The sequence below is a fragment of the Columba livia genome, chromosome 11, assembly GCF_036013475.1.
Source record: "Columba livia isolate bColLiv1 breed racing homer chromosome 11, bColLiv1.pat.W.v2, whole genome shotgun sequence".
Classification (NCBI taxonomy): domain Eukaryota; kingdom Metazoa; phylum Chordata; class Aves; order Columbiformes; family Columbidae; genus Columba; species Columba livia.
Genome location: NC_088612.1, coordinates 8230650 through 8257434, shown reverse-complemented (window position 1 = coordinate 8257434; position 26785 = coordinate 8230650). Strand labels below are relative to the sequence as shown.

The 26785-nt window shown below is 38.2% G+C and overlaps 3 long non-coding RNA genes across 3 annotated transcripts in view; 1 reads left to right on the top strand and 2 right to left on the bottom strand.

Annotated features, from left to right (window-relative positions):
* LOC110356560 (uncharacterized) overlaps positions 1-15571 on the bottom strand; it is a 143278-nt gene extending 127707 nt beyond the window's left edge. The window contains exon 1 of the long non-coding RNA XR_010475392.1: positions 14465-15571. This is a non-coding gene — a long non-coding RNA (uncharacterized LOC110356560). The remainder of the gene's footprint in view (positions 1-14464) is intronic.
* On the top strand, positions 1535-15019 carry LOC110356564 (uncharacterized). The gene is made up of 6 exons (XR_002409843.2): positions 1535-2158; positions 2241-2374; positions 3528-3618; positions 7828-7942; positions 12473-12522; positions 12628-15019. It is a non-coding gene; the product is annotated as an uncharacterized LOC110356564 (long non-coding RNA).
* Positions 15572-16001: 430 nt separating the features above from the next.
* On the bottom strand, positions 16002-25187 carry LOC110356565 (uncharacterized). Its single transcript, XR_002409855.2, has 4 exons — positions 24440-25187; positions 23231-23303; positions 19283-19450; positions 16002-16352 (listed from the first exon to the last, which is right to left on the bottom strand). It is a non-coding gene; the product is annotated as an uncharacterized LOC110356565 (long non-coding RNA).
* Positions 25188-26785: the final 1598 nt, after the last annotated feature.

Here is a 26785-nt window from a genome sequence, read left to right as displayed (position 1 = left end):
ATCTCGCTATGAGCAGAGAGGATGGAATGGAAGGAACCTGCCATTTTCAAAGAAAACAATCTTTCATTAAACTAAAACAGAAGGTGAGGGAATATCCTACTACATAGTAACTGGCAGCTGGTATGTGCTATCTGGACAGTACTTGTATTTAAATTCACATGACAGTCCTAGAGCACTGCAATGTAAGGAGTGTCTTCCAGAAGCTTGGGTTATACTCTGAATAGTGTTTGGTTTTGGAGATGTGGAAAATGTTTACTAGGAAACACAAAAGTACTTGAAAATTAAGGGGTTTAATGTTTTATTATTTTTTTCTGTCTTGGTACTCATCTTGTCAGTGTAATTTTTTTAGTTCCAGAAGAAATGTTAATTCTCACTGAAAGATGGTTTGGGGTTGGGGGGATTTAAACTGCCATTTCATTAAATTCTGTAGAAACATGTCATTTGTGGGTTGTGAAACTGGTCCAAATATTGTGATTTTTGCATGTTTGTCTAGATAGCCTTTCACAAAAAGAAGTTTGCTAGTTTTGTCCAGCTCTGATAACTGATCACACATGAACACATGGATTTACCCATGGTTGCATGGACATTTGCGTGTGTGTGTTCCTAAGTACCACAACATTAGCTTTGGCTCTCCAAATTCTTCCAGTTACAGTTGAAATTCGTGAGCAGTTTATTGAAAGCAATGATACTTATAGTGCCTAAAGATAATGTCATGACATTCAGCAGTGTTGCAGGAAGCAGATTCTGCATTATGATGTGCAATGTTGCAGGAAATCTAGTTTCTTTATAGATTATCACAAACATATAAAGTCTTCCACAGAGGAGGACAAAGAGGCCTTTTTCCACTCTTTTTTGAAGGCATTGTGTCTGCTTGGGCACTGCTTACATATTTATCACAGGACAAACTAACTTTTAAATTATTCTATACTTTGTTTACAGTTAGGTTTGCATTTTTTGTAAGTGTTGGTTCGATTTGTAACGTGACTGGTAGGTGGTTTGTGTGTTACCTGTCACCGTTCAAGTGTGTTTACTTCATTAATGGTTCCTGAGTGTGAAAGTTTGTTTCCCTTCTGCTCTTGCTTCCTGAGTCTATGGTTTCCTCATCATTGTGACATTGCCAAGTGTGGTGCTAACATACTGCTTCTGCACGGGAGAATGTCATCACACGGGATTACAACCTTAAACAAAAGTCACAATAGCCAGGCCGTCAATCTCAGGTGAATTGCTTAAACAGTGCATGTTTGTATTAGCTCAAATGTTAATGTAGGCTGCTCTCTGCCATTATGTATGTGTTATGGGTGACAACACCCGGAGAATATATCTTTCAGAACTGGACAAAGAATAAACATGGAAATGACTCAGCTCCTCACTAATAAATGCACTGAGATGCCACATAGTTTGTTATTAGTCTTCTTATAGATATTACTCTATTAGATGAAGGAGAGAGCTACAGGAACTGAAAGTAGGGATACAGAAGAAAGTTCTGGAGAGGTATTTGTAGATGATGATAACCATTCCACTGAGTTCAGTAGAACTAGTTGAGTCACTAAGAATGGCAAATCCTCTACATTTTAGTCACGGCTTTTAAGGGTATCTCAAGGATGTATGGCTATGTATCATGATGAACAGAAACAAAGAAAGAGGATGGCATTTCTTGGAGGTTCTGCTTGAAATCTTGGAGAAATGCAACCCTAATAGGCCAAGCTAGCTCTAGTAATCACATTAGTGTTTTATGTTCTTCGAAGGCCAGGTCAATTTTTTGCTTATACCATGGCTAAAATACAGTACAATGAGCAGGTCTAGAAAGATGTTTCAAGGGCAGTGTGTTGTATAACAGCAAAGGTTTGGAAGTCTGAAGAAATGACTGGTAAAAAGCTCCTGCCAGATAAATGCAGGTTTCTGCAGGTAGAGCGGCTGCTGTGCTGTTGGCTTTAAAACAGACTGAAAACCAACACATGTGCTTCAATCTTTGCTCAATAGCAACGGGCTTAAAAACCACCTTAAATTATTTGCTCATTTGAGGCCTGAATGGGAGGGGAATGTAGCAATCATTGCAGGGTGTTAAAAACAAATCAACCCTTGAGTAATTGGGCACAGCTTCCCTGAAGCAAGTAGAGTTGCACCTGCTTGGATCAGGGCTTCATCTGGTCTGCTGAAGGTGAGTTTGAGGCCCACCAACACCTTTCAGATGGATCTACCATAAGTCGGCAACTGATAATAACAACCTTCAACCCCAACAGCAAACAGTCCTCATTCCAGAAGAAGTGTTTGGAGCCACATGGGAATACTGGGAAATAAAATTAGATTGAGAAAGGACGGGCTTTCCACAAATAACTGTGATTAGTTCTGAATGTTCACTCCATCCGTGAGCAAGGTAATGCAGCTATCTTTTTCTATTGTATCTATAGACATATAGGGGTGATAATGGAAGCTTATACAAATTAATGAGAATGCAAGTATGGTCACATATTAAGGTGATAATAGATTTCAAGAGCTGTTCCTGAGTGGGTCTAGACTAAGAAATTCTGATGATGAATCTTAGTTAAAAACCATTATCAAGATACAATCAGCTTTACACATTAAAGATTCCAGCCTCAAAAAGAAAACAAAACAGAATCAAAGCTTCTAATCAGTTTATGATTCAGAGATTTTGCCAGCCAAACTTATTGGAAGAAATAATATAAACAGAAAGATGCAAGCAAAGTCAGTTAAGTGGAATTTAAGCTGTCAAGCTACAGTGTAGAACTCCATTACCATATCTCCTCGTGTATTTTTTTTTTTTAATAGTATTCTCTGAAAAGCACTAGATGTAATAAAGTCAATTTAAAATTTGTTCTACCAATCTTTTGCATCTGTAATTTTCCCATTAAATGTAAATGCCCATGAGGCATGCTATTTGCATTACATTGCATTTGCAGTCTTTAAAACAAACTATAAATCCCCTCCTTGTTTCATGTGATTGATGCTGTGTGTATAAATACCACCATAAACCTCAAAGGGGGCTAACAGTGACAGTAAATTAAAGTTTTCAAGTCTGGCAGCATCTCAGCACTTCAGCCCTTGATCTTAAGCAGCATTGTTAACCCCCGCCTCATTGCCCTCCTGAACTCACCTTTCCCCTCAGCCTTTTTTTTTTTCCCTTCCATTTTTTCCCTATTCTGTCCCTACTCTGATTTCCTTGGGAAGCACCTTTCCATCCACACAACCTGAACCAAGTCAGGAATATGCTGTTAATTAAAAAGAGACTGCAGCTGTTTGCCAGATAGGACCAGGTCTTAACTTTGCTGTCTTGGCATATCTGAGTTCAAGACTCCCAGACCATCTTGCCTGTGTAAACAATAGTCAGCCACAGCTCTCTTGATTACTCAGCACCACTCCAATAATTAACTGGCTTTGGGGGTATTTATGTATTTGTTCGTTCTTTCTTTCTTTCTTTTTTTCTTTTTCTTTCTCTCTCTCTTTTTTTTTTTTTTTTTTTCCCCTCTCCCTTCTCTTTTTCTGATTCCCTTTCTCTGATTCACTTTCAGTCATATGCAGAAGAAAGAAATTGAGAATTGAGAGAAACCTCCTTTAAGGCTGAGGAATGGATTGAGTCGTTATTAAATTTCCAGTCAATAGGTAAGCCCACTCTATCAAGTTTTGTTATAAAATCTACCTTGATTTGATGGTATTGAATCTTGGCTCCAAGAGATATCAACTTCTCCTGTGACATCTGCCACTGTTTAAATAGAAGGAGACATGACTTAAGTCAAAATTATCCGAGAGATTGCTCTGTGGGCCAAACATAGTCTCATCGTACGTAAAGTGTAGTATAGGCAATAGGGTAATTTTAGCTTAGCACCACTAAGGGCCTGGTTATCTATTTTTCACATCAGAACCAAACACTAATAGCTCTGAGAACTCCATCCTGTAGTCAGGAAAAAAAACTTTGCTTTGTTTGGTTTTCTTAAGAAAGAAAAAATGTTTCTGAGAGAATACTGATGCTATCATACATCACACCTGTGGGGCAGAGGGAATTATTTTCAGATCAGGGAAATATTTCTTGGTAAGATTTTTAAAGATTATGTATGGTCAAAGGTGGAAAGGGGAGGTAAAAAAAAGGTGAAATCTGAAAGGAGATGAAAATAATTAGTTGTTTTAGGCTACTAATCTCTACCAGAGATACTCTGAGAATCTGGGAGCAGGTAGAGTGTCCCAGGTGGATGGTACATGGGATTTGCACAGATCTCCAGGGGAGACAAGGCTGTGGCAGCTCTCCTGTTGCTTTTCCCTCCACCCTTCATGCACAAGGGTTTCTCCTCCTGGCTAGGAATGAGATTTTTATCCTCCCTACAGCTCTGCAAGTTTCTATCTTCTGTCAGCCCCTCTATGCTACAATCTTTAGAAGTCAGTGATGTCCAAAGTCTTCTTAAGCTTCTTTATGACATGGAGAGCATTACAATTGAAATGTTTTTCCTTCAGCATTTCTGAAAAATGTAATTTCTTGGTAAAAATTAGAAATAGGCATGATAATTTGTTTCCTGAAAATGACTGGGATACACACAAATACAAAAGGAAAGGAAATAAACTGAAAGTTCTGTTGGCAAATTTGAGTTCTGAAATTAAACAAGTGATGCCATTCAGACTGCATTCTCTTTGAAACAAACCTAACAACTACAGAGGGTGTAAGTCATTAGCATTTTTTCCTGAGGACAAGAATATTATGTGTGTCTTTGCTGAACATCCAGAATTGTATTCAACAGACTGCGTCAAACTATGCAGAACAGCGACTCAACAGGTGAATGCTGATGGCTGTTCAACTTCCTATAAAAAGTTTTCTCTTGGAATGCAGATACCCACAAGCCTGACAGTAGCCAGAAACCCTCAAACTATTTAATCTTTTTGACAAAGAAGTTTAGAGGTGCCTAGATCATGTACAGCCAAGCCCAGGTATACTTGTGATTTTGACTGATATTGAGTAACATTTCACCGAATCTTGCCAAGTTTGGATTTTATAATAAGCTATTTGGATTTTACAATAAGCCACCAAGCCTGGTTGCCACAGCTTCATCTTGAGTGCCATATCTTCTCAGTATTGTCTTAGGACTGTTGTCTTAAGGCTGATGATTAACTCTTTTGGTTTCTCCATGCCTTTGCTGTGAAGGAATTCCCATTAGCAGTCTCATCAGCTATGGGTACAAGGGACTTTGCACAAGTGTGAGCATGTGTGTAACACCCCAGCATGCAGCAATGGCAAGTAGCATGGACACAGAAAGAGGGAACAGTCTGTGGGATATTTTACATATAATCCTTAAAAAGGATGTTGAAATGGAAATACTTTTTTTTTTGACTCAGTCTGCATTTAAAAAAACTAAACTGCTGCTCAGATAATAAAACCTGTTTTAAACCTCACAGTTCTCATTCTGAAGCATTGTAACCCTTTATTTCATTCCGAAACATCTTAACTCTGTTTCTTAACCCTTACTTCCCATACTTGTGTCCCCTATTTGTTTTGCCCTTTCATGTTCCTTCGAGTTACTTGGACACCTTGTTCTTTCAAAATTATTAAAGCAATTTGACTGTAGTCAGCTACATGATGCTTTCAGCAGTGGTGTGGGGATGTGGTCCCTAATCTTATGAAGAAGTCACTGAATGGCTCTTTTAAACATCCCTTGATTTCCTTATTAGAGGGAGTTCACTCAAAAGCAGAAGCTCAATGTATGTCTTGCAGGTCAGATAAATAACTCAGGACATTCCTTCTCCTAGAAATTAATCTCTTGAGAGCTAAGTTTACTGCTATCCTATTAAAATTTACAAAGCAAAATGAATAAAACCTAATTTTGATAGTACTAATATATACACACACACACCTCTATATATTTTAAATACACTTAAATTTCATTAGCAATGATTGTTTAGAGAAACATCATTACATTCCTGGGCTTGGGAGCCTTCTCCAGGGTTGTGAACAATCAAAGATTTATTTGAGCTTTCTGCACACTGGGAAATGAAGACACAGAATCTCATTATCATGTCTATTAAAAGGCAGAATCTGGGGTACATCTAAGAAAAGATGTATTACTTTTTAAACTGCGCTGCAAACTGTGAAGTACTACAGGGACTTGAACTATTTAAAAATACTCTGGGCTTATGAGTAAGAAAAAATAGGGTCTCTTTCCCAAACAGTATAAAAATATCACACCACTAAGTTCTGCTGTTATTACAGTCTTGGAAATATGATCATATCTACTTTTCCTTGAAGCTGCTTGATCCCTGAGTTTCATGCTGGGGTCGAGGGACCATGGAGGGCTACCAGAGTGAGTTACTTAGGGGACAATGCAGTGGGGGGTATGAACAATGACCAGTTAAATTCTAGTTAACCCCAATTATAAACCTTCACCTTTGTTAATTAGATTAATTCATCAGCAGGCACTATGCTTACGGTGTGTTGGAGGTGTGCAATCCAACATTTTTGCCATTTATTAAAAGTTAAAATATTTTATGTCATCAGTCTGTTGCACACAAATGGCCATGCAATATATTACTGTAAAGGTAAAATCGGGTTAAGTTTACCTATAAATTAAAAGGTAACATTTATTATAAGGATCCTTCTTAGAAGTGAAAAAGTTGCCTCGCAAGCATTTTCTGTAGTTATTAAAGATCTCCAAGCTATGAATCTGAGAGCTTAATTAAAAGCAACAGAGACATGTCCAAGGAAGGAAAGAAAAAGGCTGCACATCAGTACAGGCAATTTTCTTACATTTTCAACATCTCATTCTTCCCTTGATTAGTGTCCAAAATGTTGCTTTCATTGGTGCAAAGTCTTAAAATTGTCCAGTCAGGTTCTGTTAAAGGCCACAGGTGATGGTAGACGGGTTGCCTTCAAGAGCTGAAAGGTTAGTGGTGTCTTTTGGTGCCCCGGTGGTCAGAGTTCCATGTGGACTTCCCATCAGACAAGCAACGATTATTTTACAGCAGGTGTGGAAGCAAAGGGCAACCTTGAACAGCACCTGCTTGGTCTGTGCTGGCTTGATAAATCTTTTTTACAAATGTGAGAATGACTGACCATTCTTCATGTTAGTAAAAACCACACAACTCGTTTGCATAAACAATGATCAGTTTATCTCTCAGTCACCTAGGTAAAATAAATTTACACTGATCCCACCAAATTCAATACAGGAAATTCCTAATTTATATTTTTGGAGTTGCATTTTGTGCATTAAGCACTTTCAACATTTGCAAGTCATCGTAAACTCTGTAACATCCTTGTGAAGCAGGTGAATGCTGTATATACAAAATATATTTATCTATCTCCAATTTATGGCTGGGTAAACAGAGGTGGGAGAAATCAGCTCTGGACAATATCATAATTTCATTTCCCATTTCAGTGAAAGATCTGTAGTGACAATATTCAAAGGGCCTTACAGGAAAAGTGTTTATCAAAATTAGATTTTTTTTTAACTTTAAAAAATATTTTTTTAAGAAGTGGCTACAAAACAATACAAAAGAGCACCATGAATCATGAGGATGCCTTTTCACACTCCAGCATTATCCAAACACAGCAGGAGCTTTTCTTAACCTCGGTTCTGTTTTTCTAATTGTTTATGTCACCTTTGGATGAGAGTTTGCCTTTTGTGGATATTTTGTTGGCTAGCTACTTGGCAAAAGCACACAGAAGTCTTTTTGAGATTTCTTTTCAAGAAGAGGCATTTGGGCTCTGGAAGAGGGTATTTATATATAGAATGTTTTGGGATCTGTTTCTGAAAACGCATGTTTGCTTAAGAGATTGCTGCAGTACATTTCTGATACATTCTTTCTATATATTTCAACATGCTACTTGTTTGGAAGGTCTGGTCTAAAGAGAGAACTGATGGAGAGCGTCTCTCTCCACAGCACTGAAGAGACAGGAGAGCTGAGCAGAAATAAACGCAGGAAGAACATCTTCTTAAAATTGTTACTCAAGGTAAATAGGAAATGGGTTTAGTCTTAATTAAGAATTATGTGGTTGTAGCTATTGCAATCATGCTGTATCAAATATCCAGAACACTGCCCCCTTTTTTTGTACGCTGAGTAGTGATGTTGTTATGTTTGCCTCTCCTTGAAAACCAAAAGATCTTATGAGGCCAGCAAACAAAAATTCCAGATTATGGAAATTAATTAAAGCACACAATGCTGCCTTTCTCAATGTTTAGGCTCAGCTAATTAGGGATTAGGTTATTTAAGAGCAGCAGATCAATTAGGATTTCTTTCTGTAAAAACCACAGTGAAATGTAGTTACCTGTTGAAAAGTAAAAGAAATCATGCCCAAGTACAATGGATAAATCAAGGCACAATACTGCACATTGACAAAATAAATTATGAAAACAATATTCGTGTTTATCCAATCTCTTTGTGCAAAACTGTTATTTTGATTCCAGTGCCAGCTGTCTGAAACTTTAATTTAAGTGCTTGCTTGAGGCAAGACATTTGGGATACTAGTTTAGAATGTTTTATAGCCTAAGCAATATGTTTTACTAACCTCAAATACTATGATGATGATTTTAACGGTAACTATAACATGTTTGAGGAGGTTCCAGAGTGATCTTTGATTTTACCAGGATGCTCGCATGCCTAATGAACCCTGATATTTTTTTGGCTTCATTAGTTGCGAGCTCCCCAGGAGTGGTGGGAAACTCCTCTATAGGAGGCCAATGCTTTATATTTTAAAGGGAGACATACCAAGTAACATACTGCACTACCTTTATGCTAGTGTTAAGTGTGTGTGTGTGTAATCTGAGGAAACAGTTTTTTTAAAAAAAAATCTGTCTAAATTTCAGTAATACAAAAAAACCTGATAAAAATAAATACTTCACAATGCCCTAAGCTATTAATTTCATCGGTTGGTGCCTCTTTGTACACTTATGAAGAGTACATTATTTCTTGACTTGCGGTCTGAGACTCTTCTTTAAAATTTGGGGTCCTCTGCTACTTGCTCCAGAAGGTAACAGGATTAAATTGGAGGGGGGAATCGTCCGAAACTGACAGACAACCAGGCTTTAATTATTATTATGTGCTGGAAGTGGTGGCTGTGAGACATCAGGCCACTGCTCTTGAAACTGTGTTTCTCTTGTTGTCCCCATGTAGCCCATAGGCTTTGTGACTGAGTTTCCCACAACACAACAGGGCTAATGACACTTGCAGGGGACCAGAAAGTGCCTTTAATCGCTGTGTACACCAGAAAGTTTGGTGGAAATAAAGGTGAAGAACGATTCATCTCAGGTTGAGTTTTCTGAACCCACTGAAGTAGGTGATGGAAATATTTTCAGTGGTTTTGTTCACTCTTTTCCAAAATGCAGCATGTTGGATTAAAAATCATTAATCTTTTAACTAAAGGGATTCCAAAACACGCTCTATAAAGATTTCTTCGGCCTAAAGGTAGGGTTTTTTTTTCCTAAGTTTACTTGTTTTGAATGAAATATATCATGTTTTCCAAGGTGTTTTTTGGCACTTTAGCACATAGTTTAGCCCAGAAATTAATAGCTTATTGAAATAACAACTTTGAAAAGGATTTTTTCAAAGAATGAGAAGGATTTAATGTGCTGCATGTTCGCATGCTGATTCATTTTTGCTATACCAGGGCAAAATGTCTATATATGCTAATAAGTACACTATTTTTTTATTATTTTTTTTCCAACAGGTCACATAATTTCCCTGATTTAAAGATGAAACTAATTGAAAATTATTAGCCCTGTCTTTTTCTTTTTTTTTTTTTTAACTGAGAAATAATGATTCAGTTTGAAAAAACTATACTCTTAATTCATTTTAAGTACAAAGCAATTCTGGAATAAGTATTCATAAAAGGAAAATTTGGCCCTAGATCTCTTGAGTCTAATGCATTAACTGTATGCATAGCCTACATGAAGCCATTAAATCCAAAACTAATCCTATGTTCCCCAACCTACAGCCTCTGGGCCATCTGCAATACCCCAGGATGACTTTTTTGGCCCACGACTTGTACTCTTCCTCTGGTTTTCCTGATGGCTCCTCACAACTCAGCTCAGAGCTACATGTGTCTTTTGATACAATTAGCAACCAGATCTCTGTTCCTACCAAGGAGCCTTTTCTCTGTTAAAATGATGTTCTTCATTTTCTGTCTAAGTTTTTATTTACGAGTTCCTCTCTATTACTGCGTTTGAAACCAATTTTGCATTCCAAAGAATATTTGTCTTCCTTTTCTTTTACATATACAAGATTTGGTGGGTTATTTACTCATTGTGTATTTTTTTTTTACTGGTGGATATGCTCCTGGAAAGAAATTAAAATGCAAACTTCAGTGTGTGAGTGCAACATAATAACCCTAAGTAGGAGGTGGTTAGTGTAACTTTTTTTTGGTTCCCTTCCCTGCTCTTTCTGCATATGAGCAATGAAGCTGAAACATACTCACATAGTCAACTGATTACATTTGGAGAAAGTCAGGAAAGTCTTTATACACTATTTTGTTTATTTATTTTTAATGCTGCTGACAAAAATATAGAAATGAATAAGAGGTTATTTCCCTCAGCTAGTCCATTTTCCCTGATGCAGACTGAACGGTTCTAAGTCATCCTGGACTCCACTGAGTTTGACTTTGGTCAGACAACTCCCATCATTTTTATTCTATTAGCATGAGTTTCCATTGCAACAAATCCTTTTCCTGTTCAAATTTATGTCAGAGATAACAATTCAGATCTGGTCAGTTTTCACTCTTAACCAGTTTGGATATTGGTAAACCATTTTATTTTCTTGTGTGTACAACAAAGAAATAGTTCATTCTATTTCCACCTAAGGCTAGCAGATGAATGTATTTTTGAATATTTACTTTGAATGAATTGACACAGCTGTTATAGTTGTAACTCTTGATTCACGGTCTGTGGTAAGGAATAAATCTGTGAGGTCACCAGAAAATCTCTACGCTCTAGATTTTTTTCCACTTCTAAGGTAAGGACACTAAATACCAAGCAAAAGTAATGGAGATGTGTTTGCAGAACATTTTTAATATGCAGAGTGATATGCAAGTAGAAAGTACCAGTATCCTTTTACAAAGAGTGGTTTTGATAAATTATATCAAGTTCCAATACTCAATAGATCACTCACAGTCTGAGTCCCATGTGCAAATGCCATCCTGTGTGCAAAGATATGACCTCCCTCTCAAATAGTTGGCTACACACCTTGAGACAGAGCAAAGAAATTTGAAATTTCTGCTAGAAAACAGCTGAAAAACGAGACAAAAAGAGCTGGTTGGATGTGATGCACAGGAGCTTTGACCCTTAGGGAAGTATTGTAATTTTAGAAGATACCTCTTACTGAGATTTTATTCAAGACATATTAATCTATGGGAGTCTATGACACAGGAGGAGTTAACTATAATTCTCTAATATGCAAGGAAAGAAATTCCATTGCATTTATATCTGGTTTTCACTATGTGCAAAAGACAACTTTGAACATGGAGTGCTGGTTGGGAAAGCCTTGCAGCACAGACATTATCAATGCTGAAATCCACATACAGTAATTCTTATTGCATCCCAATTACTGGATTTAATTAGCATCCAGGAAAAGAACAGCAGTAACATTTGACATACAGTAAGGTGCAGATGTACCAGCAAATCCATACAGTTTGACTGTGATATGAGACACAAAACCACTCATGAGCACTGGGATATCACGTCTATCAGTACAGTACAGGTTCTTCATTAACCAATAAGATGCCTTCTTTTTATCCTACTGCTGCTATAGATTCAATAACTTTGCCTTTACAATTTGTTTGATTGAACAATGAAAATGGATGAGTTGATCATTGCAAAAAACATGTATCTTAAGCATTTTTTTGCCTATATATTTCTGCTGATAATCTATAACATATCATAAAGAACATTGCTTAAATAAAAACAGCACATCTTAAAGGCACCCTGTAAGTGCAATTAGAAACATTTCTCATCACACAGCAAAGATAACATTTCCTAAATGCTCTGAGTTTCATACATCTCTTATACTCTGTCATCAATTTTTTTCTCCTCCCAAGACAATTTTTGAAGGTTTCTGCCAATGTAATTCAATTTAAAGCTTTTAATGTCAGCTCAATGGTCATGCCACGCTCTCCACATTTGTATTAGGCTTAGAGTAGGCAGAAATGTGATAAACAGTTTTCATCAGTAGTCTATATTTATGACAAATAGGCACTGCATTTTTTAACCATTATTTGTTGGTGATATCTTGCAACTATTGTTATTTTTTTTTGTCTCTTTAATGTATCCATAGGCATGCACATGTGAATATACACATATATGCAGAATAATTTTAAGTGGCATTTTATTAGGCCACAAGTCATTTGTATTGCTTTTAAAACTGCAAAATATCTTTCTCATTCACTTGTTTTCAAAATATGTCAGCTGTTTTTAGACTCTTTACTGAACAATAACTATATTGTCTTGAAACTCTGTTCAAAGGATCTGACTTGGCATTACTATTCATTTTTCAGAACTACCAGTTCTGCTTGCTGAAGAATCCCCAAGTCCTGTAGCAAGTTAGGTAGGGTACAATTGTATTTGTCAGAAAACCCTAATACCCTGGATACAACTGTATTCTGTCCTGTTTCTAATACAGCATTAATGTGAAATTTGATCTCATTCTTAGTGTTTTAGCTGCTACATCTGTGAAGATGTACTTTGACTGAATACCAGGAAAACACCCAAAATGAGGTTTTTACATTTGTGTGGAAAGAGTGAAAGGATGTACAGAGCATGCATACATGAGAAAAAAAATGAATTATTTGTAAATATGTGTATTATTACCAGCACTTTGTCTTTATTTTGAGAAAAAAGTTGTGAAACTCAAGATTTCACTTGAAATGCAGATTACTTGTCCTGTGAGGTGACATATTGAAAGAGACACTGCACATTGATGGACTAGCTTCTGATTATACAGAAACTAGAGAAGTCCTACAGTATTCCGTACCTGGGGAGAATAAGTTTGTTATGAAGAGGTGGTGGTTCAGGATTCCCGGTTGTTCTCTGCAAAGGCCAAGACTTTGTATATCTTCCATTAGATAATCTTTGCTAGAGATAGGACCATCATGTTCCCATGAATGTAAGCTCATCTTCAAGAACAGGTTCACAGACCTGTTAACAACTGCCTATCAGCTTCTCAGTAGAGGTTTTCTTTTCATTAATACTGAAAATGACTTTGCAGTTGTCATATTTCTGCAACAACAAGGTACTGCACCAATGGAGTACTGAGTTAACAGAAGAACTGATTTATGGACCCACAATATATCTCTCAAGGTTTACTTTCACCCCCAGTTGGGGTAGGGAGTCCTTGGTTCTTCAATGACAGTTTGATAAGCTGTAGAAATATTTTCTTTATGCATTTTCAATGCAAACAAAATATTTTGACATTGTTGAAACAGAAGTGCCTAGTTTGGTTTCATTGAGATGGTCCTAACCACTTTGTTTTGTGACAATGAAATCTGCACTGCAGTTTTCCCTGGTGGTGAATTACCTGCCATGATTTGTAGCAGGAGGTTTGAGGCTCCTCCATTTGTCCCAAAGAACTAAGCAATACAGTAGAAGTACATCTCCTGCAGTGTTTCTGAGTTGTGTGATGCCCATAAAGGGCTGTGACATGGTTCAGTCGGAAATCTATACCACGTTTGTGTTCTAAGTTAATTCAAATGGCTAAATATTGTGAGTGGGTCAAGCTGGCTTGCAATGAGATCCATGGAAGTTTTTGTTGAAAAATCTCTGCCCCTCCTGATCAGTATATCCTTCTGCCCACATATGCTTTGGTTTTATAGAGATAAGAAAGTGATTTTCCAAAAGCGAATTCCAACACAGGTCTTTATGATAAATTGCTTCACCATCACCCTTCCTGGTATGAGGATGCTGAACACTTCAAGATCTGCTAGCAAAATAAACAGTGACTCTGTTTTCCCAAGGGAATTAGTGGCCAGGGAAATAAAACAAAGCAGAGGGTTTACACTCTAAAACACTGGGGATAAAATTCTCAGAAACAGTTAATACCATTACCAGAGCTTGGCCTCACAGCTCAGAGAGACAGCCCTTTGCCTCATGACTGCACACCAGCTCTAACACCACTACAATTGATCAGGAAAGCAGATTTAAAATATCGGTCTAAGGCTTTTCTAATTATCTTAAAATAATCGTTTAACCACTTGAAATGAATACAGCCACAAAGCAAACCTTCCAGACTGTTCACTGCACACCATCAGACACAGACTAATGACCCTAGAGAGCAAGCCAGTCCTTCTGATGCAACATCATCTGCTCTCAAAGACTAAAGTGACGTGTCCTCTGCTCTCCACGTGCTCCGCGGACCGGGAATGAAGCCACATCACTTCTAACACAATCCTGAAAATGACACCTGTTCGGCACAGACACCGCAGAGGGACTTTCAGAGTCAGCCCTTCACAGCCATGCAATCAAAGATCAGTTTTCAATGAAATATTACTTACTTGAATCAATGTTGTCTTGATTCTTCGTGAAGGGTGCAGCAGGCATAAAATGCGATATTGATTTCTGAGATGTAGCCTGGTTCTCTCTTCATGGTCATTTCAAAAAATGCAAAGTATTTCTTTTCTTCCACAGCACAGATCACGTCACCTTTACAAACTGGAGGTCAAGGGCCTTTTATGTTGCCTCATATATATCTCCTGTCTTTTTTTTCTCGTCCTCCTCCCTTCATCTTGCAGTTTTTCTTTCTCCTCCTTGAGTTTTTATTGCCTCTTCGGCTCTCCTCTTAGCTCCTGTTCTAATTTCTGCCTTTTCCCTTGCTCTCCTGAGTGCTTTTAGATTCTGATCTAATTTCTCATGTCTTCTCCCAGTGCTGCTCTCTCTCCTTTCTATCTTTCTGACCCTCACCTCTTCTCCTTTCTGCACGTCTGACTCCAACTCCACTGCTCTCCTTACGAGACACTGGCTCTGGATTTTCCTCCCTCTCATTCCCCACATTGCTCTTGGGCTGCTTTTAGCAGTCATTTCAATAAAGTTTTCCCTGCTGTATGCACAAATACAATGTCTCAGACTCTCATAATAACACATTTTTTGTAGGTTGCCTCCCATTTCCACAGTTAGCGTGCATGTTTTTTAATGAAACTGTAGAAAAGACCAGGAACAAGGCTTCCTAAATCTGTAATCTGTTGCTGCCAGCCTCCTGCGATAGACAAGGGTTACTTTTTTTCCTGAAGCCAATGTGAATTTTAATCTATCCCATTGGTTTCGTTTAATTAATTTAGGAGCTAGAGAGGAGTCCACATCAGAAACGATAAAGCTAAAACTGTCTCTCAGTAGTCTATGGTATGCAATAGGGAAGAATTAGTATATTTTCCAGTTATATTTTGAATAGGAAATTTTATATAGGAAAACTGCAATTTCCTAAATACACCACTGGCTAGATTGCCAAAATGAATATATTAACTGTGAAAAGTGCCATGGAGGCTCAAGCAACAATTAAGATAGGCTGTGTGTTAAACAGCCTCTAATGCCAGCACTTCCTTGATTCTCTGCATGGTCTCAGAGGAAGGAACACTCTATCCTGAATATCCAAATTATATTACTAAGAAGCTTGTCTGTTTTTCCAAGATTTGCTAACAATTCTTGCTTAGTTTGTGGGAGTTGAAAAGATCGCAGTACATGATGACATGCCTACAAATATTCTGGCTGACGTGTTGAATGTCATTCCACACCCTTTGAGCTGACCACATATATGGTAACATTTTGATACCATAATTGTATGAACCCAAAGCTTAGACTTTGGTCTACACTACAAATACTTGTGGTTGCAAGTTTGAAATTCTCTTTCAATTACTTTGTGTTTTGTTTACTTCAACATACTCTGAAAATACTTACCAGTAAACTTGTTCATTAAGGTCAACATTAAAAAAGACTTATATCAACATGTTTTTTTTTTAGATTAAAAAAGGCAAACAAAAAAGCAACATCTGATATACTACTTTAAATATATTTAAATATGTTTATTTACATAGAGGTCCTCTAAAAATAATATTAACCAATTTTCATGGCATCCATGTTTAAGTTCAATGATCCTATCTACTTTCCTTTGTGCGACACCAGTTCTAGAATGGTCAATGGAATTCCAAGGTCTCCATTTTGTATTCTGACTCCTTCTTGACTATCATAACACAAAGCAGTATTTTCTGCCAGCTTGCAAAAGAAAGACATGGTTAAGACTGTGGACATGAGTATTCTGTGCTCAGAAAAAGTCCTCAGGCAGGCAGTAATCCAGGGTACCCCAGTTAGAGAGTCTGATCCAAAGCCAATTAGAAGTGCCATCATGGGTCCGATAACTTTCAGCTTGACTTGACCCAGGAACATGCCCTTCTTCTGAACAGGAAACCATATTTTGGAATCAAACAGGAAAAGGATGATAAATTACTAAAGCCTGTGCTAATTTCCATTTCATGCAAGTTTCATGGAAATCAATAAAACAGTTCCTAATCTCATCAGCAAAACTGCAAATCTCACTTACTTCTCCTGAAGTTATCTGGGTTTGGAACAATGTGGACTGATGATTTAGTTTTTTTTTTTTTTTACTAAGTCACAGCAGTATTTAGCCCAAATTAGTATATCCTGGAAGATGAAATGCAAAACCACAACACAACACAGATGCATTTCACTTTCAAAGCTACGTTTGGAAGAACTTAAGAACTTTGAACGCTTTAAAGCCATTAACTGGTCAGCATTTGAGTTAAATATGCCTCAATACTTACACTGATCTCACAGGAATGCAACGGTCTGTACCACAAATCCTGTGCTAAGGCCTCCTCTCTGTTGGTCCATGATAAGCATGTCCAGTACCTGATTTCTTGTGATAGGCCAGATAACAATTCACTAAACTGGAAGTTGTCTTCAGGAAGGTTTTGCTGAAAGCAATGTCACTTTTCAAAGAGTCTTCATTGGAAAATATTTTATTTCACTATAAATGCCTCGAAGGAAGAATTTAAATTCAGCAGAATCTAATATAACATGTCATTTTATATTCCGGCATTCCACCAGGCAGAGGTAACACAGTTCAGCAAAAGCACATGTTTCTTCCAACCTGCCGCTTAGCTGAAATGGTGTGTGCTTTTTATGTATTTTCTTTTCAGTTCTGTCTTTAAAAGATTTTTTTCAATTTACAAGCTTTAATTTTTCATAAATGTAACCACTTTTGCTTGGCAAATAGAAGCCTGAATGAAATTTGCTGAGAGTGTATTCCTAACTGAATCAGAATCAATTGAATGGCTCTGGAAAACAGTTTTTGGAGCTTTTGCTGTTTGGGCTGATTGTTAGGATTAGTTATGAATATCAGCTTGATAATAATGTGTATCTTAGACACCTGGAATTATTTCTACACCTTGGTAGGTTACCTGAGAGATTTGAAACTAATATATACCTATAGACACCTTGAATTTAAGATAACATTGAAAATTAGTCCAGGTCCCAGATACAAGTGTACCTGAATCAGATGGTTCTAATGTGTTTAGTCAAAATAAATCCCTGGTTCTGTAAAAGCTCAGTCTGAGAGAAGTCTGGAGATAGGCCATGCATAAATACTTTATAAAGTGTTGTGTACACTAATTAATAAATACAATTTTCTGAGAGCTTTCTGAACCTTAAATAAACATTGCTTAAACAAATGCATGCAGATTATTAATAGAAACTGTAATCTTCTCTATCTATTATTCTTATTTGGCCCTGACTACTTTGATAGCAGCAGATTAGAAGAACAAAACCGGTTAGCTTTACCAAATAGGAAAATAAAATATTCCAAAGCATGAAAGAAATAATTTTAAGGCCAAAGCCAAATACAAATCAAAGAAAAACAAATCTGGTATTGCTCAAACCTTGTTGTTTAACTTATAATGGCAAAATCTGTGCCTCTCACTAACTGTGAGATATTCTTGTGTGACTGCAGTGTTGTTTTATGTATGTGAACCAACCTGCAATATAAGACGACAAACAAAAAAGATGGAAAAATATATAAAATGGAACAAAAAAAAAAAAAAAGAAAAAGGGTCTACTTGCCACCTCAGGCTTTAAAACTCTCCTTACACACTTCAGCACGAAGTCTATTAAAGAGGAATATAGTGGAAATACAATATACAGCAATGAATGTCTCCAAACCAGCAATTTAGCGCTAAAGCTGAGGGCAGTTCTTATGCACCGACTTTTAATACCGAGACGATTTGTGGTCTCACAAAGTTCCTGCCTTGGGCAAGAATTGTGCTGTGCTCTAATAGGTCTAGTTTGTTGACTGTCAGAATAATGGAGAAATTGGTAGCAGAGGGCCTGAGCGCTGTAAACAGCTGAGATAATTAGAAGGTCTGTCAGGAGGAGAATAAGGCTAAAGTAGTTTACGTTCTGTCACAGGGCGGAAAGTGTTCATTCAGAAGGCTGCTGGATAATGCGGGATGTGTTGTTTTACGTTCTAGCAAGCTTGTTTGGAGATAGGGAAAGAGTGCTTCACGTCAATTTAGCCAGCTTCCTCTACACTTTTTCCCACTGCAGGCTTCAAAGAGTTGATATCTCTTATTAAAAATATAATAAGTCTTGCAAGCAAAACGCTGACTTGTTTTTTTTAAGCCAAGCTGCTGGGTTAACAGGAACCTCAGAGTCAGGCAGGGCAACACAGGGAGGATGAGGAAGCTGCAAGGGCTGAAGCCTTTCATGCATACCAGGCACTAGAAGCATCCTCTCCCCCCAAAAAAAAGCAGCCAAGTGTATCATTATGTCACCACCTTAACAGAGGATGCTTCTGTATCGATGAAGCAGTGCTCCAGAAGTTGTTAACATGAGAAGTCTGGTGCATTAGTCGATAAACTAGACAGTAGGAAGTCTTGGAATCTAGAAATTGCTGCGACTAAGTAATTTCTAGGCAATGACATGCCAAGGGATTGAGCATGCCAAAGTTTTCAAGGCTGGTTTGTGGTTTTGGTTCTTAATTTAGGATCTGACTTTTAGACAAAAGAAGGCTAGCTGTCTTCTGCATCGGAAGTCTTCTCAGAGTTCAGAAAATGGGTAGCCAAAAAGGCAATTGCTTGAAATTACTGGTCTTTCACCAAAAGAGAATTAGCGTGAGTGTTCAGGAATCGGTAGGGTATGAACTTATGCTAAGGTTAAGATATGTTAATGCTTAATAACAAGCAAATATTAATAAGTTTTGAGTTATCGAGAAACAGGGTGGGAGAGGTGGAAAAGGCACATGGCCAAGAGACCTTTGTCCTTCCTCTTGTTCTGCCATTAACAAGTCACATATTAACTTTGCTCCCTACCTTGCCAAAGTGTCTTGGGGATCTCCAGGTGTCAGAGGATTTTCAACTTGCTGTTTGTGGGTGCTGGCATTGCTTACATCTCAGATGGTTGGATTGTGGAAGACAGAATCTTGCATGCAGTTTTATTTAATGCAGATCTCTCTGAGGATTATGCCCATTTTCCTGGATCTGTGAAAAAGTGAGAGGCTAGACACTCAAGCTAGGACTGCAACATCTACATCCCTCCTACCTCACTGCATTTCAGACTAAGTGGCAGATCAGTCCTTGACAACAATTTCTGCCCATGCATTTCTCAGTCCTTCTGAACACCTGAATAGCTGTTTCTTTAATAATTCGGTTGTCTTTTTGACAGGATTGGAGGAGTCTTTTTTTTTTAAGCTCCTGCAGCACTGTGTAACAGCAGGCAGCAGACAGTGCATGATTGCACTGGGACTTAAGAGCAAACTCCAGCTCCCCATCAATGGCCGTGTGCCAGACAGCTCAGCCTGCAGAGCACGAAACCTTTCCAAAGGCAAAACATTGAAAAGGGAGGCTGTCAACATCCCTCTGAACAGTTAATGGTGGGATCACCACAGAAAAAAGGAGCACATCTGAAAATTGGAGGTATATGGGGACAAGCGGCATAAAAGGGCTAATTATCTTCCTATTCCCCTTGTGTGTCTATGAAAGACCATCAAAAATAGCATCTACTTAAGGATGGGGCTTTTTTTTTCCCCCCACCTGCTAAGTTAAACAGACATCCCACCTGTCATTTGGTGAAGTGGAATCACTCATGGAAGAGCGAGCTGGCCAGGAGCCACCTCCTGACAGAGAGAGGCAGGTCTGAACAACAAAGTTTGGATCAAGATCTGAACTTCTCTCACATCCAAATACACTTGGATCCAGGACGTTGGCTAACACCCATCTCCAACTACATCTATTCTGTGATTATGTGTGAATGGCCCTATTGCTTCCCCCTACACTCAACGTAATCACTTCCATTTGGGCATCGTTCTGCAAGAAAATCTGCTGTCACGATGGCCAATGTGTGATGCTTTGCTGGATGAAGACTCTCTGCTCACCCTTACAAGACATCAGTTTTCACCTGGAAACATATTCGTTGAGCTTTACTGATGACAACTTCCATATTTACAGTTCTCATTATTAAGTCCACTTTAACTCCAGGTTTAAATGGGGGATGCTTTCCCAGACTGATATCAAAATACTATATATGCCTGACAGCCTGTGTGCATGTGTAGCGGGCCTGATTCTGACTCTTCCTTCCTTCACATCTGTTTTATGCCTGTGCAATCCCATTGACTTCAGTGGAATTGTTTCTGATCAGAATTTGATGAATACCATATCTTCCTATGTATCACCCACGGATTATCTATAAAAACTGTGATTCGTCAGCAGTGTGGTTTATACGCATATGTAAGTAATGTGAGGGGAAGTTTACTCTGGGGCCCCCTCTTTCCCAGTAGCCCCATTGCCTCTAACTGCTCTCCCATTTGCTTCCTTTATTCCCAAAGCCCCTCACTTCAGATTCCTCCTTTCTGACTGAAATGAAATCTGGTAAAAAAAAAAAAAAAAAAAAAAGAAAAAAAGAAGAAAAAAAAATTTGCATTACGTGAAGTGTTTATTTTAGTTGACAGGTATTATTTTTTAAACTTTTAAAATGTAATTAAGATTAGCTAAATTAGTTCTAAAAATATCTTTCTGAAATAAAAAATAAAATTATTTGTTTCAAGAACAAACCAAAACATTCTGATTTTTCCTTCCATGCTTCCCAATAAGTTATTCAGAGTTTAACACATATTCTGTGAAAATGTTTCTCAGAAAAAAAATGCCTTTAAAATCTACCCTTCATTAACATGAGGAAAGAGGTGAATCAGAGCCTGTGTATTTGAGGAATCATTTACTCACCCTTAAGGTGGGAAAAATGATCAGAGGTGAAGGCCAACCAAATCTGTAATAATTTTTGGCACTTAGCTCTTTTTTTGGAAGTCACGTATGCAGCTGTGATGAACTACAGATCATGTCATGTATCTAACACAAAGTCATACAGCAAATTCCTGGCAGAACCAGGAATACAGGCATACTTCATTTGTTTCCTTGCAATGTGTAGTAACCACATGTAAATGGTTGATTTATATAAATATGTGCATCCAGTCTATAACCAAAAGTGTAATTTTCACTTTCATGATTTTTCCAACTTTTTTTTTAAGTGAAGACTGCATGTAGCAATCATGGTTGGATGTACTCTGTTGAACTTCCACGAAAAATGTGATCTCATTTCTTAAGAAAAGTATCCAAGAGCTTTTGACCTCACACATACTTCAGCTACTGTCAGAAAAAAAATACAATAAATAGTTCCATGCAAAGAAAACAAAATTATTATCCTACAACCTAATAAGCAATTACAAAGGGCAAATTACTTGTACCCTCTGTAATTTTTTACCATTAGATAATTAACATCAGAAGTATTAATGATGATTTTAACAAATTACCATATAATTATAATGGGTTTCTTCATTTAGTCATACACATTGTACAAATCCTTCGAAGATTTGTCTATTAACTAAAAATACATTATTTAGTGGCTTAGCTGAATAACAACCCACAGTGGTAACTAAACCTATTAAACAAATGCTGTAAGGATTGTAACTATCTGTCAATCTATGGTCACCAGAGCAATTCTTAGTGGATGCAAGTGTCACTGACCAAACTCAAATTAAGGATCAAATGAAAAACTGTAATAGGTCACAATACTCACTGGGATCACAGACCTAGAAAAGTCGCATTTCTGACTCATGTTAACTTTAGAATTAAAGCTAGGAACAAATGTACTCATGAGTTTACAGGGCCAGCACATGCTGGTGGCAATGCTGCTTCTTCAATTAATTAATTTAATCACATTTCCATAGTACAGTTTTACTTAGTGTACTTTTCATAATCTAATTTTAGTTGAATTGCTTTGCACAATCTGCTCAAAATGTGTTTACAAGTCAGAATTGTTAGAGTCCCCTTTTCATTTTGTGCTTAGCTGCCTTTGTAAAATCTACCTAAACTGGTGAAATAAATTGGGGGAATACTGCCAAAATATTTTTTGTATGATCCTAAAGTTTAAACCAATTCACTTGAGCCAGGTTTGGCGCACTTCCCATGAATCCTCTCCTAGAGGTACGTGGGCAGGAGCACGGCTGGAAGAGTGAACTTCAGGAATACGCCACAGATTTTTCTGTGGGAAGAGGATTTTGGATGGGGTGGGGGCTGGAAAGCGGATTCCAAATTACCCATTTCCAATTTGGGAACAGATATGGCCCATGTGACCTAAGCATCCTGTCAAGACAGCTTGAATTTGAAATTGTGAATATGCATGTGGATGAGCTACAGACCCAAAATGATTCGCACAATGATATGGCATATCTATCTGAATAGACTGAAATTCACCCTTGGGCAAAAGTTCAAGAGAATGCTCTCAAAACTTGGCTCACATGAGATACAATTCCCACAGTTTCACTCTAACCCCCTTGGACATTATCAGTTGTACAGACAAAATACACATTTAAAAAAATTCATGATCCCCTTCTGACAATTCGTGAAGGGGGAAACGGTTTGGAATAAATTATTCATTACAGAACTATTCAGCTTTGGCAACAAATCTGCAGGTTAAGGGGGAAGGGAATCTATTCTAGCTGCAATGGTGTGTTACAGCCATTTTCAATTCTGGATGCTTTAGCTTTGTGACCAGTTGATAATAATATCCTGCCATTTTCTTCATTTCTGTGCCTTATGTAGCCTCCTACAGGATTCTTCCTATTGAGAACCCTTGTCCTTCACAGGACTAGGATCCAGAGGGACAAAGCAGGGACACTGCTCTTTTAAAAAATATTGTTTCCTTTCTTAGGAAAGGCACCTTGATAATCTATTGTACTACTGCAGTTTTCTGCCCTAGGTCCAACGTACCTGAAGTGCTGCTCTTCTGGAAGTAGGTAAAAGCAGAGATAAATGACCATCCAGTGGCTTTTCAACAACACTTCTGAAATAATAATTAAAAATAAAAACAACCAATCAGGAGTGGCTATCTTCCTGGTTCAGTAAAACAATTAACTCCCTCCCATCCTTATATTCAATGATGTTGCAGGGATCTGAGGGATGGAGCTCAAAGCTGAAGAGTGAAATCCTTATCCTACTAAGATCTGTGGCCCAACTTACACTCTGCAGGCAGGGTAGGCTGCACTCCAGGTATCACTGGCCATTCAATTTCACAGGCATTGAACTATTCTTTTTTTAATTAAAAAGAGTGATTTTTATTCTGCTACTGCCATTTTCAGCTGCCTGCACAGCTACGATGATACCTTACAAAGTTGCCATTACATTGGTGATATTAGTATTAATCACACGTTGCTTGATACTGTAATTGAATAGGTTTTACGCAGATGATATTAACTGATAAAATATGGCATCCTCAAGAGAAAACATTACCTTGAAATATTAGCGTTATAATATGTTAATTTCTATGGAGGATATGAGTACAGATATATGAGGAGAAGTAAATTTGCCAGCACTTCTGCTGACAATTTCCATGTCAACATAATTCTTAGGAATTCATGCTCACTATTTTGTGATGACTTATATGATGATGTATAACAACTTAAGGGGTTTTTAAAATGCAGTATTTTGACTAATGCAGTTTGGTAAATAGCATGTAGGACTGCTTTTTCCTTTCGATTCTGGGAAGGCTGACGCAAGCCCCTGGTGTCACTGAACTGAATGTCGAATCCCAAAGTGGGTGCTCAGACTGTTCTGTGCACATTGCAGCTGCATATTAGTGGTGAGAGAAAAAGTTCTAGTGGGAGGCAGCAAAATCTCTACATAAGTATTACAAATCGAGGCCAATGCAGAAAGAAGGAAGAAAACCAACAAGGATAAAAACGATAGGTGGTTAAAGGGAAGCTCTGCTTGCCTTGCAAAGCTGTTGGAAACTGAATTTTGGGTTGAAATCCATGACTGGTAAAACATAGTCCAGACAGTTTACCCTATCTGTAGGCTCTTAATGCTGAACTATCTTACATCTTCCTTATGCTGCAGGGCAGGGACTTCCCCAGAAAAGTTGAGCCTGATTGTGTACTTATTGTATATACCAAAATGAACTGTGTCAGGGCCCACACTCACCCTTAACTCCTAGATGGAAACCACAAGGTCCACTGCATGATGCCTCCTTTCTTGCTTTTATCGCTAGCAAGTAGTTTACACCAACACAACTCTGCTGGCCTTGCTGGCTTCTGACTTAACACTGATGCTCCCCACGACTTCCTCAAGAAACAATCTGGAATAATAAGATGAGAGCCTGGTAGCACAGATAAGCACCCCAAACCCAGGAGAAATGACATCAATTGGGGTTCTTGCAGGCAGCCAACCTGTCTCTTCTCCCTCTTGGGCTAATCTGAATTAATTGGTGCTATTTGTGCCTTTGATACTCAAATACAGAGCCTGGGGGTGGGACTTCTCATGAAACAAGTGGCCACTTGGGAGAGCCGTCCCAGGTCCAATCATGTCATGGGCTCATTTGTCTCCCACAGTAATTCACTACTCACTTCAGTCGCTTTAAATGTAAAACAGCTGCTGCTGCTTAGCCCTCTTTTAAGGTACCTAACCAGCAGCTTTAAACCAATACTGAATGGGTCCCATCCCATAATAGTCTCCCACACAGTGGTCATTTGGAAACAATTAACCCTTGATTCAAGATCCTCTTAAAGAATCTTATTCTAGGCCCTTCTCTGTTGCAGCTTGTTGCATTGCTGCCTTGCCCCTTGGATGGGAACAGCTTTATTCTTTAGGATGTCTTGTGCAACAGTAACCACCTTAATGGTGCTTGGGGGGGGGGGCACATAATTGCCAGGGTTATTGTATGGGTTTTTCCCCTCTTCCCCCATCTGCACTGGTAAAAATTGAAGCTACCAAATCAAACAGACTCATGCTTTATTTAAAAAAAAAAAAAAAAAAAAAAAAAAAAAAAAAAAAAAAAAACAAACAACCAATAAGTTTCCTCTCTTCCTTTTTTCCCCTCTCCAGTACTTCAGGATCTTGTTCACTTTGCACATGTTCAGTATCGCTGCTACCCCTTGCCTCGCTTGGTCTCTAGTGATATGATGAACTGGAGATTAATCTGGTTTAAGAAGCATCATCATCTGGCTTTGAGCTAGTAGAATATCAATTTGCAACAGGGAGGAAAAGGCTCGGTGAGAGGTCTCCCAATTTGACTTGAGAGTTTAATGCCAGGTATGAATTTTGGGCTGTGCTCTGAGCGCTTCAAAATCTTTCCCCGTGTGGTGGTCTCAACTTTCTCCAAAAGTCCTTTGTTTTCAGATGGATGACATTTGGCATTTTTGGGGCTACCTTCTAACTCTGAATCCTGTGGGGCTGCCCCCTCCCAGACACCCCCCACCTTTCCCTTTTCCTAATGGCTCCGCAGCCAGATGTGGTGGCCCCATGCTGGGATGTTAAACTGGCAACACCCTTGATCCAGGCAGACAGACACTCAATAGCCAACTTCTGGAAAAGCTCCCCCTGCACTGGCCGGCTCTGACACAAACCAGCTGAAGACATCGCAATGCCAGAAAGTGTTACATCTGGACTGCCTGACAGATTGGCAGCACACATGCTGATTTGGGGACCGTATTTGGGGGCCTGTGAAGTACTCACTGTCCAGGCACTGAGCCACTAATCACAGTTTACATTAAGCAATCAGATACTTTTCCACTACTGAATGATCTGCTCTTTTTCCCCCCTCTGCTTTTTTCACCTTACAGGACCCTGTGTGTGTATATATGTTACCTTCATGCTTCAAATCTGCACTATGTTTTAAGCTGTATCTAATGCACAGCCACTAACACCAGCAATAGGGAATCCAAATCAGCCTGGCTTTTGCTTGTTTCTGTGCTGAACCACTTGTCTAATTTAACATGGAGGTGACGTAGCCATGGAAATTTCCTATAGGACTTAATACAAAAAGAAAGGTTTTATATCATTCTTCAGGAGTCTGTCAGCCTATAGAAACCTATGAGTGGTTTTAAATACAACTCCAGAGATCAGATCTTCAGTGAAAACAATGGATTTTAGAGTAATTTCTCTGCTATGCTGCTGGCTTAATCACTCTTAGATAGAAGTGTTTCATTAGGAATGAATCTATGTCAGCCCCATAAGCCAAGTCTGATTTCTGCATTGGCCCAGCCACGATGCTGGAGATATATGTTCATACAAGATAAGTGTGCCACGGCTGGATATCTAATGAATATGGCCTCATTTACAACAAGAAGGACTTAGACCTGGCTACAAACCAGAGTTTCTATTCCAAAAAAATGCTGACATTTCGGAAAACCTGGGTCTCTGTCAGAATGAATAGCTGAAATTTTTATATTTTCTAAGCCAAAAAAGGTGCTTTGAAAAATGTGTACTGTATTAAAACATTAAATAACAGTTAGGTGCCAATTTAAGAAAAATATATAAACACAGAACATG